At 42.0% G+C, this 13,942-nt stretch overlaps 1 protein-coding gene across 10 annotated transcripts in view; it reads left to right on the top strand.

Annotated features, from left to right (window-relative positions):
• Positions 1–13,942, top strand: part of PRKN (parkin RBR E3 ubiquitin protein ligase) — a 1,296,326-nt gene that overhangs the window by 3,661 nt on the left and 1,278,723 nt on the right. Inside the window, exon 2 of one of the 10 annotated variants that reach the window (XR_009762311.1) lies at positions 11,949–12,220. The exons of the other annotated variants lie outside the window; for them this stretch is intronic. The gene's annotated coding sequence lies outside the window, so the exon portion shown is untranslated. Of the gene's footprint in view, positions 1–11,948; positions 12,221–13,942 lie in introns of those variants that run through there. 10 annotated transcript variants of the gene reach the window in all.

Raw genomic sequence — 13,942 nt, 5'->3', positions numbered from 1 at the left:
CTCTGAAACGAACTTGGTGAGTTCCTTAGTCCCATCGGTAAAGTCACAAACTCATATAACCCATCTGGTGTACTGAAGGCAGTTTTGGCTCTGGATTGCTCGTCTAATTTCATCTGCCAAAATCCTTTACAGAGGTCTATCGTAGAGATAATGGTTGCTGCTCCCAATAACTCTAACATTGCATCCACCCTAGGCATAGGATATGCATCTGGGACAGTAATTTTATTGATTAAACGATAAATACAAAATCTTGTGGTTCCATCTTTTTTCGGAACCAGCACAATACTTGAGGCCCAGGGACTGATGGATTCCCTGATCACTCCTAGTTCCAGCATATCTTCGACCTCCTTTTTAATTTCACTCAAAACTTTCCCATTCACATGTTACGGAACAGATCTGATTGGGGCATGATTTCCAGTATCAATGGAATGTCTGGCTATACTGGTTCGGCCAGGTTTATTGCTAAAGAGATCTCCATAGTTTTTCAAAACTCTCAGAATCTCTTCCTTTACTTCTTCTTTCACCTCCTCCAACCATTCCACTTGATCTACCCCTCCTTTGTCTTTGCTTTCCTGTACCAAATCTGGAAGTTCAGGCCCAATTCCCTCAGGGAATAAGGTAACTTGCAACACCTGTGCATCCCTGGTATGGTAAGGCTTTAACATATTTACATGAACCATTTTGCTTTTGTTTAACTGGTCTGTGGTGATTACATACGTCACTGTGTCAAGCCTTTCTCTGATGGTATATGGTCCTTCCCAGTTAGCCTGTAATTTGTCATGTTTCCTGGGTATGAACGCCATAACCATATCTCCCACATCATACACGCGTTCCCTGGCTGTTCTGTCATACCAGTAACTTTGCTTCTCCTGAGCTTGACTCAAATTCTTTTGCCTCTAATCCATCATTGATGTTAATTTGCTGCGGAAGTCTAATACAAAATCAACTACAGATGTTTTGTACTCTCCCAGGGTTCCTTCCCATGAATTTTTTAACAGTTCCAAAGGTCCCCTCACTTTTCTAGTAAACATCAGTTCAAAGGGTGAGAAGCCTGTTGACTCCTGAGGGACTTCTCTGTATGCGAATAAGAAACACCCCAAACGTTCATCCCAGTCTTGTGGGTGATCTTGAACATAACTTCTTATCATGCCCTTCAGAACCCCATTGAATCTCTCAGTCAATCCATTAGTGGCTGGATGGTAAGTGGTTGTCTTTAAATGTTTTAGACCACAACACTTCCACATACATTGCATCACTTCTCCCATGAATACACTGCCTTGATCCGTCAGCACTTCATGAGGGAAACCCAGCCTCATAAAGATTTTTAACAAAGCCTCTGCCACTACAGGGGCTTCTACGGATCTTAATGCTTCAGCGTCTGGGTACCTGGTGGCAAAATCCACCATCACCAATAGATATTTCTTGCCATGCCTTGTGGGTTTGGAAAAAGGGCCCACCAAATCTACTCCCACTCTATAAAAGGGTTGTCCAATTATAGGAAGGGGCTTTAAGGGTGCCTTAGTCTTTACTCCACTTTTCCCCACCTTTTGGCATATACTACAAGATAAACAATATTGTTTTACATCTTTAGAGATATTTGGCCAAAAATAGTGTGCAGCCAATCTCCTCTTGGTCTTCTTTATTCCCAGATGTCCTGCACATGGGACATCGTGGGCTACCTCTAGCAATCTGGTTCTGTATTTGCTAGGTACTATCAGTTGCTTCACTGGTTCGCATTCATTCTCTCTCTCAGCAGGCATCCACAGTCTATATAAAATCCCATTCTCACACACAATTTGATTCCTCAGTTTGTCCGTAAACGGAATCTTTTGTGTAAGGGCTTGGTCCTTCATTTGCTTCAAACTTATATCCCTATTCAGTTCTTCCCTGAACTGCTCTGGCTCTTCACTAGAGACCATTTGATACCAGTTGTCTCTTTCAGCAGGCTTTCCAGGGGTTGCTATGACGACCTTAGGCTCGATAGCAGGTTCTACCCTGTTTTCTTCAGCCCCTTTTAACATGGCTTCTGTTTCTCTGCCAAGTTGTCGTCTGGTTACCACATATATTTTTCCTTGTGCTCCCATTACATCTCTTCCCAGTATCACTGGTTCTTGTTGTTGGGCATTAATACCTACTTTATATTTTTCCTCTCTGCCTCTCCACTGTATGTTTACTAGGGCCATGGGTAAGCTTTCTGGTCCACCCCTCACTCCTTGGATAGTCACCGTTTCCTGAGGTAATATTTCCTCAGATTTTATTAAATCTGGCCTCAGTAATGTCTGAGCGGCACCAGTATCAAGCAATGCCCAATAATTTGCCCCTTGAACACATACTTCCTCTCTTAGACTCGTATCAAAGTCTTTTACTTCTGTCCAGTTTATCTGGCAGAATTGAACCTTTCTCGTTTCCAGCTCTTTTGGTTCTGTTTTCACTGCCCTTCCCTGAGCAGGATTACTAATGGGGTTGGCAACCTCACATTGAAAACGTAGGTGCCCCGGTCTACCACATTTATAGCATAATTTCTCCTCCATTTTAGGGTACACAGATCCACTCTGGTGTGTCCTGCGCCCTTCAGGTTTTATTGGAGGACTCACTCGCTGTGGTACTACATCCTTTCTGCCACCATTATATGGTCTGGGTTTAAATTCTTTTGATGTTTTCCCCACCCAGCCAGTTCTATTGGAGGCAAAGTGATCCGCCAGCAAGCAGCAAGCATCACTTGGCCGGTCCTCTTTGTCTAGAGAGAAAGTGCTTGTGTGACTATTGCAAGGAGCAAGTGCTGCCTCTTCTCACTTGCCCCCTCTGGTACAGCGGGGAGGATGTGGCTCACTCAGCTGCAGCCTTTCCCAACCTTTGGGTCCCCAGATGATGTTGGACTACAATTCCCATCAACCCCAGCCAGCATGGCCAATGGTCAGGAATCATGGGAAATGTAGTCCAGTAACATGTAGAGACCTAAAGGTTGGGAAAGACTGTTCAGCTGAATCCCCCATCTCTTTACTGCCTAGAATGGGTGGCTAATTCCATGATTGGCCGGTGGTGAATTAGGCCCCCTAGCAAATATTTCTGGTCCCCCAAACCCCACTGATCTTGGCAGCAGTGACAAAATGGGGAGGGTTATAGTTGATGCAGTACTGAGATGGATAGAGACTTTTGAACATCTCTGTGTAGCCCGGCATCCTAGCAGAGATGCAGTTTGTTTCCTTCCCTGTCATCAGAGCAATAATATCTCTCCTCAGCTGAAAGAGGGGGTTTGTGTGCCTGTGTATGTGCAAGAGGGTAGAGTTGCCATGCCCACTTCTGACATGCAGCCCCCAGAGGGTTGGCCAAGGATGGGCTGAAAAAAGGTTAACCACTTTTAACAGAGAGAGAACTCAGGTGTTCCTTCCATGACCAACCCTCTATGTTGTGTTGCCCAGAGAGAAAGAGCAAATGAGTAGGCAGAAGCAGGTGCCCATGCTTTCTCTGTAGGCAGCCTTGTGGGCACAGGTTTACCCACTGTGTTGCCCCTGGAAGATGAACATGAGAGAGGAGTTGGAAGCATGCTCCCCCTCTCCCAATGTGAAAGAGCTCAAAGGAAGAGGCACTGTAGTGGTGGTTTTAGGGGGCATCCTGGTTTTGGTGCAGGAGTCCCTCTCTCCCTCTGCTTCTTTCCAGTCTCTGGTGCAGGGCTTAAATAAACCAATTCATACTGATGGAGGTTGTTGGTCAAGGCTAACAATATGACAAACCCAATTTTTTTGATAGATTTAAGATTTCCCCTTCAGCAAAAGGATCCTATGTAAACATAGTGTTCCCCACATCCTTGAGAGGTGAGAAGTCCGTTGGTAATGCTGAAGGGTTTAGTTTGCTATGTATGAGACAGTGCTAGGGACTTAAGGTGTGTTTTGTTAGATGTTTTATTTACAAATATACAAGCAGAGGACAGTGGAAGGAAACAGGCTTCTGCAACAGCTAGCTCAGCTGCTGGCCCTGTCTCAATTTTCTGAAGAACAAGAGTTTCATTCCTCCCTCCCACTGGTATGGTCACAGCACAATTCAAGTGAAATAGCTTCACTTTCTCTGTCTAAATTAAAACTACAAAACAAGGCTCCAGACTTTTTCTTCTCCTACCCCTAGCTGGTGGGTTGAACTTGTCACCTTTCCAACTCTGATGGAGTATTGCATTTCAAAAGTTGGAGAGAGATTCCCACATATCAGAAAAGTCCCTGTTCTTTTGGTACTCAGGCCTTTTCATAATAATCAAGAAGGTTAAACTTGAGACAGAAGCTTCTTGCAATGCATGATCTGTCTCAGACCTTTCATGTTATGATTCATAGTTACCTGAGTTGCCAGCTTCACCACCCTTTTTTTCACCATGGATGAAAACGCAACAAGACTTAAACTAATTGGTCACCATCCAACAGAGAGTTGTGGCACAATAGTATGCATGGTTCTTAGAAGAAAATCACAACTGCCTTCAGTGAGGTTTACTCCCAGCAAAATGTGCATAGCATTGCAGCCTTATGCACGCCCAAGCCAAGTGAAATTAGTGGGCTTAAGCACACTATGGATTGATTGTGGCGTAGTCCATACCAGTGATGTAATCATCTTGTACTGGAAGGAAGGAGATCTCTCCCATGAGTCTCTTACATTATTTGTTCTAAAGATCTATCTTCACCCCCACAAAAGTTATTTTTCTTGATCCCATGGGCTCTATATAATGTTATTTATAGCAGCAAGAAACAGATACATATTTTCTTGTACTTTTTCCACTGTATTTATTAAAATGCTCTTTGATGCATTTTAATTCATCTGTATTTTGTGGTTGGTTGATTCATTAATTAAATGTTCACAAGTCATTACTTTCACGTGGACTGGAATGTCTGTGACACGTTCAGAAAAGCTGTGATGATTGCATAGCGATACCCATTCATTTCTGTATGATGTGTGTGTTTGTATCCTCAAGAGATTGTGCATCATTGGTCTGAACATCTGAAAAGCTTTTTAAAAGTTAAGTTTGTGTGGGTTTTTCTTTTCTTTTTTGGTCACTGTGAAAATATTAAGTGAGGCTTCTGTCTATGTAATGGCTGTCTTCATTTTTGTTGTTGCTACTATTTTGCATTCTATAGGGAATTTGTGGAAAGTCTGGCTTTCAGTAAAAAGGTTTTTGTGTGTGTGTTTCCGTTCTTCAGTAAATGTGGAATAGTAATTCTATACACCTAGATAAAGCAGGCACTTGTTGAAATATTGTATGCCAGACTGCTGCATCTTCTTGTGCTGAAAGTTATTGTTATCCAGGGTAGAAGCACTGTTTCCCTTCTGGACAGCATTGGAGAAATATTGCCTGTAAATAATATTAAGATTCTAACTCAGTCAGTAGCAGTAGTAGGGCAAGGCACTGTCTTACCAATGTCAGATTGCCCTCAGCCAGCCCCCACTTGCCTGTCTTCTTATTAACAACTAGTGGGGCTGGCTGTCAGATTCCTCCTCCTCAGTTTTGCCCCTGTGGAACTCAGCAGAGGATGGGGATTGGAACTAGAAGTAGTTGGCTCCACCTCTCATTGGCTCTGGCTTTGCCAACTGTCAAGTTCCTTGGCTTGTGCCCTACCAGTCCCAATGGGCACCAGCCACTACTGAGTAGCTGTCATGTGCAGGGTGGACTGATCTTAAATAGTTAATTTAAATCAAATTTCCAAGTTTCTAATGCATATATTTCCTGAACAATCATGCATACTAATTGGTTGCTATAAAATGAAAATCACACATGTTCACAACTAAATACAGCTTTTATACTACCCAGGAGCATGATTCAAAATCTCTGATTATGTAAGCCATTGGCTTTTGCGCTACAAAAATAAGGATTTCAGTTTGACTTATAGTTGTAAGGACACTTAAGGAGCATCAATTATTTGAAGACTAAGCCTGCAATCTCATACACATGTACCTGAAAGCAAGTCCCTCTGAACATAGAGGAACCTAGAAGTTTACACAGAAGTATAGTATTACATTGTGTACTCAGAACTTTCCAGACATAAGTGCTGATTTCCCATGATATGGAAAGCAAATGTCTATGCTCTTTGATTGAGAGTCAGAATATTAATGCTGGATATAAAACATTACCTACTGTGTTATTTTTGTGATGTTTGCCTTCAAAAGTCACATTTTTGTCTGAGGTTCATCATTTTACATAAAAAGGTAGTGTGTATACTATGAGGTTGATGACTTAGGAGTGATGCTAACTATAGGAAGCCAGCATAAAGTATGCCAGATCTAAATACCATTCAGGAGCAACCCTATTGCTGGTTGAGCCGGCCTAACCCTGGCAGAGGAAAAACAGCCCTCTAAAATAGTTTGACTTACACCATCCTTTTTGCTGGTATAAGTTCTACCAGGTTGCCAGATCACATGAATGAGCTGAACAGACTTAGGATTCAGCATAAGTCTCCCTTCGTCTGCCCCGGCTAAGACCTGGCTGAGCTGGGATGAGGAACTTATGCTGGTGTGGCCCTGGCTAAGCCAGAGATCTGCCAGATCCTAACTCTCTCATCCCAGCGGATCTTGAGTTTGGATTGCTCCCTTGATGTAAAAGCATGAGTGTATAGACTTCAAGACATTTGGCAATGGTAGTTCTTGAACTTTTTCCATGGACCACTTGAAAATTGTTCAGGGATTTAGCAGATCACTTAATCAACCATTTTTGTTCTGCAAATACATAAGTCATATCTTAATAACTGCAGTCTTACTTTTCTAATGGAATGGATGTGCCAGAGTTTATAAGCAGAGTTAAGTGAGGTTGGGTATAATATTTGTCAACTTACAAGCAAGGATACAATCAGTGGGGGTAGGGTTGTTTTAGTTTAGTTTTTCCACTAATAGCTGCAGATTTATATTTATATAATGTACTTTATGGAAGTATTCATCTTTTCCTTTCCACAGTTAACTCTACCAAATGAAATTCTTACAAGCATACAGCAGACAAAGCTGTGACCAATAAAAGGAGGACATGTAGTTTAGCTAAATTGATTCCGATGAGAGCCATGAACACAATAGCTGACAAAATGCATCAAATGAAAACTACGCATGGATGGCTGATAAAATTGATCAATTAAAACTGTGTATGAAGCATAGCAGGGTGATACCAATTTAGAAAACACACATGTTTTGCTTCTGGATTAAATATGAAGAAAAATAAAACAACCTCACTGTCAAAGCCTTCACCATATCATGAAAATTCTGGGCCCTAACCCAGGCTGCTGAGAAGAGGCCCTGTAAGTGGTATGTTTTTTAGAGGGATAAAACAACTGCATTAGTGCCTTTTGAAAATCATGAGCCCGAGGCCAGGGCCTTGTTAATCTGTTCAGTAATCAGGACCTGGTCAAAATAGCTTCAGTTTCTGCCATCCTCATAATTGGGGGGGGAGGGGGAATTGAGTGCAGAGCCAAGTACAGATATTGGCTGCTCTATCATCTTTCCATAGATCATCTAAGCGCATTTCACAGACCGCAGTTTGAGAGCTTCTAGCCTGCTTAGGAAGCTGATATTACAGCACAGTCATGCCACACCTGATTTCTTTCACAAATATATGTGGACTGTTCTTTGAGGAATAATTATACATTTTGCCTGCAGTAGCCTTCTTCAGTTAAAGAGGTTGTCCAGCTTAAGTAGTCCATAGCTTTTATTCTGGCAATGCTATGGCAAGTACAGTGGGGTTTCTAAAAGGTCATAAAGGCACAAGGAGACATTAACAGTAGCATTAATCCACATGTGGAGAACTCCTGTTGGGAAACCTGATAAAGTCCAGGCTTCATTGTCTTTTGTAATGTTGCAAGAGTACTGTATATTGTACTCTTACCTTCCACATTTGAATGAACACACACACGTCATGGGAGGAGCTGACTATTTTTTATTTTTTTTGTAATTTAGGCTGCAATTCTATACCCACTTACCTGGGAGAAAAACCTATTGAACTCAGTGGGACGTACGTCCCAATAGACGTGTATAAGATTGCAATATTGAATATGAGTTAAGAAATGGCTTTGATATTCTTCAGAGAATTAGGAAATATGTTGCAGAGAGCAATGTGATGGCTAGCTGCAGAATTTCATGTGCTGCTGAACATGAGGCTCTCCTGTTGAACAAATGGTCAGTGTTGATAGGGAGAAGAAAAGTTTAGGTGAATAGATGCGCTCTTACCTATCCAAAATGGATGGGTGGCATTGCCAAGACTCGCTTTGGCAGGTGCATTTGTGTCCCAAACCAGTTAGGGACATAATACAAATGTGCAACCTCAGTTTTGGAGTGCAGTGAAGATGCACCTCTTTACCCTGGCCTTTGACACTTGAGATGTATATTTTTAGGATCCACCCTATTCTTGTAATTGTGCCTTGTTTCAAACTGCTTTTAATGTTTTATTTTAAATTGATGTGACTTGTCCGGGGACCTTAGGGTGAAGGGTGGGTAGTAAATAAAGTTATTTGGCTGCACTTAACTAAATCACTGCACTAGTGGGAGCTAGTACAAAGATTCCTGCTAGTACAATGAGACTTCTCCCCACTCACCCCAAATATGCTCCAGAGCATCAGGAGAATCCCTATAACAGTGCAGGGGAGGAGAGGGGAGATTGTTCCATCAGCACAAGCATTTCTGTTTGCCTGATGGAACAAACTCCTTAGTGCTACATTGAATACAACCCATTATAATTAATGATAATATCGAACAAGTCTTCCATGCTTTGAAGCCTGCTCCCCCATGCTGGTTGCCTTTGCATAAGAGCAGAAGTTAAGGGATTGGGAGCAGGCTAGAGGCCTGCATGAACCCCCTCCATCTCTAATGTAAATTTCCCTTGTTCTTCCCCTATTGCCCATAGTTAAGACTTAAGTTGAGGCTGCTCTTACCAAGGATTTCCTCTGACTCGTTGGGGACAGAGTGTTTATATCCTGCATGCTGCTTCTGATTACCAGCTTTAGGTTTGTTCTGCTCTGCTGGGTTCCTTTTCAGCCTTAATTTTTTAATAAGCTGAAATAATGTTGGGTGCAGAAAAAGTTTGCATTTCTTGCCTTTGCTGATCTGATATCCTCTGTGGAATACACTCAGTAGAAACATCTGTTCAAGACTTCAGCATAATTACAATATCACTAAAAGCTTCATAACTAGATTACTGAAACGTAATGTTAGAAATGTTATTTTCATTGATCTAATCCTTTCAGGTTGTTCTTAATCTTTCTACCCTCAGAAAAAAAAAATGACAGCAGAACAAAACTGATGAGTATTTACATAATGTGAACTTTACCATTTTTTAGCCTGTTTAAGTTATAACTTGCAGATATCTTATCCAGCTCTCATAAAGCCTCTTCAGCTATGTTGATCCTTTTCAATTACGTGCTATTAATTCACCCTCTTACCATTGCTTCTTACTGATAGCATTCAATGCTTAAATCTTCTTGGAAGGTTTTGCCTTTGGTCCCACCACTGCTTGAAGTGAGTTTTGTGAGTATGCATGATAGGGCCTTTTCAGTGGTGGAGCCTTAGCTATGGAACTTCCTCCTTTGGAAGGCTCACTGAGTGCTTCCTCCAGAGCCTCCAGAAAGGTTAAAGTTTTTATTACGTGTGTGCTTTTGCCATCTGTTCCCCAGAGGTCTTTTTAATGATGTTGCTGGTCTTACTGCCTTTCAAAACAGCATTGTAAGGTAGGCTATTATATTACAGTGCAATCCTATACAGTAGGGCCCCGCTTCTAGGCGCCCTGCTTTTTGGCATTCCGCTAATACGGCGCCTGCGGGGCGATCAGCTGGAGGGGGGCTGGAGCTCCCCGCTCTCCAGCTGATCTTGCCGGAGGAGGGGAAGATCAGCTGTAGAGAGGTACAGCTGATCTCCTCTTCTGGCGCGATCAGACTCCTGCACTCGATCTGATCGTGCCGGAGGAGGGGAAGATCAGCTGTAGAGCGCTACAGCTGATCTCCTCTTCTGGCGCGATCAGACTCCCGCACTTGATCTGATCGCGCTGGAGGAGGGGAAGATCAGCTGTAGCACTCTACAGCTGATCTTCTCCTCCTCCGGCGGGATCAGCGGGTTAGGTTCCAGACTCCCACGCTACAGCTAATTCGCTTTTCGGTGGGGGTCTGGAACCTAACCTGCCGTATGAGTGGGACCCTACTGTACATGTTTACAAGTAAGTTCAGTGAGGCTTTTTCCCAGTTAAGTGTGCATAGGATTGTACTGTTAATCTCTACATTGCAGATAGGGGGGGGTGCACTGAGATTTGCTGCCTTGCCTTGCCTTGCCTAAGGCCAGGTAGTGAGTTTGTGGCTAGCCGAGATTTGCACTGCAAGCTTTTCAACTGACCGCTTACGATCTTGTGAGCTCTCACCTTCATTCTCTCCTTGCTGTTCATTCTGCTATTTTGGATATAATATTCTGACTAAAGCCTTGTGACATGACCACCAAATTATCATAAATATCCATTATCTAGGTTGGCCCTAGCTTTTTTGGAGGAGGAAGGATCATTATTGGGGCCTAAACTTTAACTGCTAAGGGAGTGAATGATGCAACAGGTGTCCTCTCCTTTTTTTTAAAAAAAAGCAGGGACATTTATATATGTATTTTTGCAATTTTGATGCTAGATTGTTTTCCCTCTGGTGTAACATCAGTGTTGAACCATTTAATGAGTGCTTTTGAATTCTTGGGAAGATTTGGGACTTTACATTGGAAATCGGATATTTGAAGTTCACAACAAAACCAGTTATGACATTCTAAATTGGTAGGGTTTTGTGGCACTAAAACAGTTAGAAAAGTAACAAGTGCTCCCTGGCTTTGCATTGATGTTGTAGATATCTGAGCGTTCTAAGTATAACAAAGATTAGGAAAGCGTCAATATAGTAGGGCCCCGCTTACCGGCGCTTCGCTTACCAGTGTTCTGCTAATGCGGCGGCTTTCATTCCCCATTTTAAAGCCGCTTTTGCGGCATTTTCATGGCATTTTTGTGCGATGTGCCCCATTATACTCAATGGGGTCCTGCTTTGCAGCGATTTCCGCTTTACAGCGGGGGTCCGGAACGGAACCTGCTGTATAAGCGGGGCCCGCCTGTATGGTGAATGCAGATGCCACTCACTTTTAAGGTGTGTTAAGCACTGTCCTTTTGTATTGGCCTAGTGCTGCCACCTTGGGCTCCTACTGGGAGAAAGGGCGGGATATAAATCTAATAATAAGTAATAAAAATCAGAATTGTTGGTTCAGTATGAAAGATTTACTCTGCAGGTTTGATTATCAAATTTGAAACATGTTTAATAGCACCATGCAAAATAAATGGGGTTGAGATTCAAGAAAACGTTTTAGTAACAAAAATACTGGTATTAGGAGCATCTGGTCAATACAGCTCTACTTTATCTGGTCATACAATACTGTTCTCACCTTGGCCATCTTGAATCCCTGTTTTAATAGTTCTCTTCAAACAAAACAAAACTGCTTTCAAATTGTTAGTCAGACATAACTGCTGATGTTAAGAGTCAGCAGAGGAAATGGGAGTCATTATAGGGAACCTGAGGTCATTATTTATATTTAAACTCTACTCTTCCACACAGGTGCAAAATGTAGTTAAAATGTACAATTTCCCTCTGTGCAGAAATCTCACAATGTCTCTTTCCTTACTGAACAGTAACTCAGAATGGCTTTTTGAGACAAATTACTAGTATATTATATAACTTGTGAATCCAATAAATGTTTTTCCTGAACACAAAATGGGTTATAACTTGCTAAAAATCCAAACCCAATACTTAAAACGCACATAATATTAACATACAGTAAGTCTGTTTATGTTTAAACCATCACGTTCCCTCCTTTCAATTAATATTCCCCACCCATCATAAGTTCTGGAAACCTGAGGTGTATTGACGGCATGTGTGCAAATATTTGTTTAGCTGCGCATGTACATATTTATTCTTTGTAAAAATAAATGCTTTCTGATATTCCAGATTTGCACAAAAGAGCAGTAAAATGATGTGTGTATGCGTCCCTCCAAGACAGAAGCCTGAGATCCTGTGGGCATGCACACTAGAGATCGGATCTATTGGCCAGTGCTGCATCGAAAGCATTCCAGCAACCTAACAAGCCAATATTCATTCGAGTTCATTCTTTGTCTGCCAGCTGTTGCTTTTACCAATCCATGATTTTGTCTCACAAAAATATTGCTGTTATACTGATGTTTTGAAAGGAAATACCAATAAATGAAATATTGATAAAATAATATTGGTATCAGCATCTCTTTAGCTTTTGAAAAAAACAAATCCGTTTTTGAAAATTGTGGGAAATTGCTACATAAAAATCCAATCTAGGATGAAAGAGAATTAAGCGAATTAATGGAAAATTCAGTGCCAAATCTGAACTGGGCAGACTTCTAGCACATCCCTAATGAACATAGGTATTTGTTTATTTGTGCACCTACACACTCTATACACGCATGTACTGCTGCCCCTGCTTGCCCCCCCTTCTACCAACACCAAAGATCCCTCTTTCTCCCCCCATCTCCCCATGGGTCACCAAGGCCAGCTTCCCACCCACTGTCTGAGACCCAGATTGCAGCCCCTCACCCATATATCTGATTTGCACAAAAGAACAGTCAAACATTAAAGCGACAGAAAAGTATGTTGCTCCAAGCCAGGGAGTGTTTGGTGTCACTCTCATGAAAGGCTGCTTTCTTTTCTCTCCCTTTCCTTTCTCACCTCCTGCACTATATATGAATATGTGTGTGTGTTGAGCTGTTTTGTGCAAGAGCAGTTCTGCACAAAAAAAGCTGTTTTAAACATAAAAGAATGGCCTTTAGCAACAGCTGGTGGAAAGGGCATGCTGTATCCTTTCCTTTGGAAACAAAATGGATGCAAAATGTCACCACACATGTAAAAAAACCCTGCCCACGTGATGTGCTTCAGTGTGTCAACAGTCAGTTTTATATTGGATATTCTGTGGATTGGGAAAATCCAAATTTAGCAGTGGGAGGAGTGCAGGCTTCCACTTATATGAGGAGAATGTCATATGGACATTGCCCCCTCCCAAAAGAGAGCGAGCGAGACAGAAATCCATATTAAACTCCAGTGTGGATGATCCCCAGGTTTACTTAAGTAGCCAGAACATGAGATACATACAGGAATGCATATAGCTGTATTAATTCTTATAAAATTATATTGCAGAAATTTGTGGGTAAAAGAGTCCAGCCCTCTGTGGTATTACATTTCTGCAACCTAATTTTAGAAGTATCAAAACATATGTATTTTTATGCAGTCATATGTATTTTTGTATGCTTAATTTTCTTTTAATCACGACAGTTCACAAGTGACATGGACATAAGTAGACATTTGATGCAAGAGATGGCCCAATGTGGGCAAAGCTCGATTGGGTCAGAATAGCCATATTCCATGTATAAATCTGTTTAAAACAGATTTCTGTCCCTAGCTGCAGCCTTTGATTCTAAGGCCATTGATGGTTTTGTGTCTGAGGTGAGGTTTGAGCAAGGGGTTTCCTGCAGCTCACATACTTAGCTAAGCCAGTTCTCCAATCCAGTGTTTTATTTTATTTAAGATATGTAAAAATTCAGTGACCTGTCTAACTTTCTGAGTTTAGCTTTTGGCATTTTCCGCCAGGGATGGTGGGAGTTGTAGTTCAGATTCCATGGTCCCAGGAGGAAGTAGATACTTGTAGCATGTTGATGCATCAGCATCTCTTTAGCTTTTGAAAAAAGCTCAGAGGAAGGAAGGCGAGGCCAGGTTTGGGGTCTCCCATCCAACAAAGCTTGGCTTCAGAGGTAGACTGGGTCATTAGGGCTGGAAGGTGTGTGTGCACAGGCAACAGCAGAATTGGGCAGGTAGCCTGTCAGATGGATTATGCCCACCTCAGTTCTCATAGCAATGGGGCAGGAGCATTTACCAATGCAGATGCCCCTGCATTTCTCATAATGCCCTTAGGTGGAACCACT

This window comes from Rhineura floridana, chromosome 4, assembly GCF_030035675.1.
Source record: "Rhineura floridana isolate rRhiFlo1 chromosome 4, rRhiFlo1.hap2, whole genome shotgun sequence".
In the NCBI taxonomy this organism is placed as follows: Eukaryota; Metazoa; Chordata; class Lepidosauria; order Squamata; family Rhineuridae; genus Rhineura; species Rhineura floridana.
Note: the sequence above shows the minus strand (reverse complement) of the source record. Positions and strands in the feature narration are given on the sequence as shown.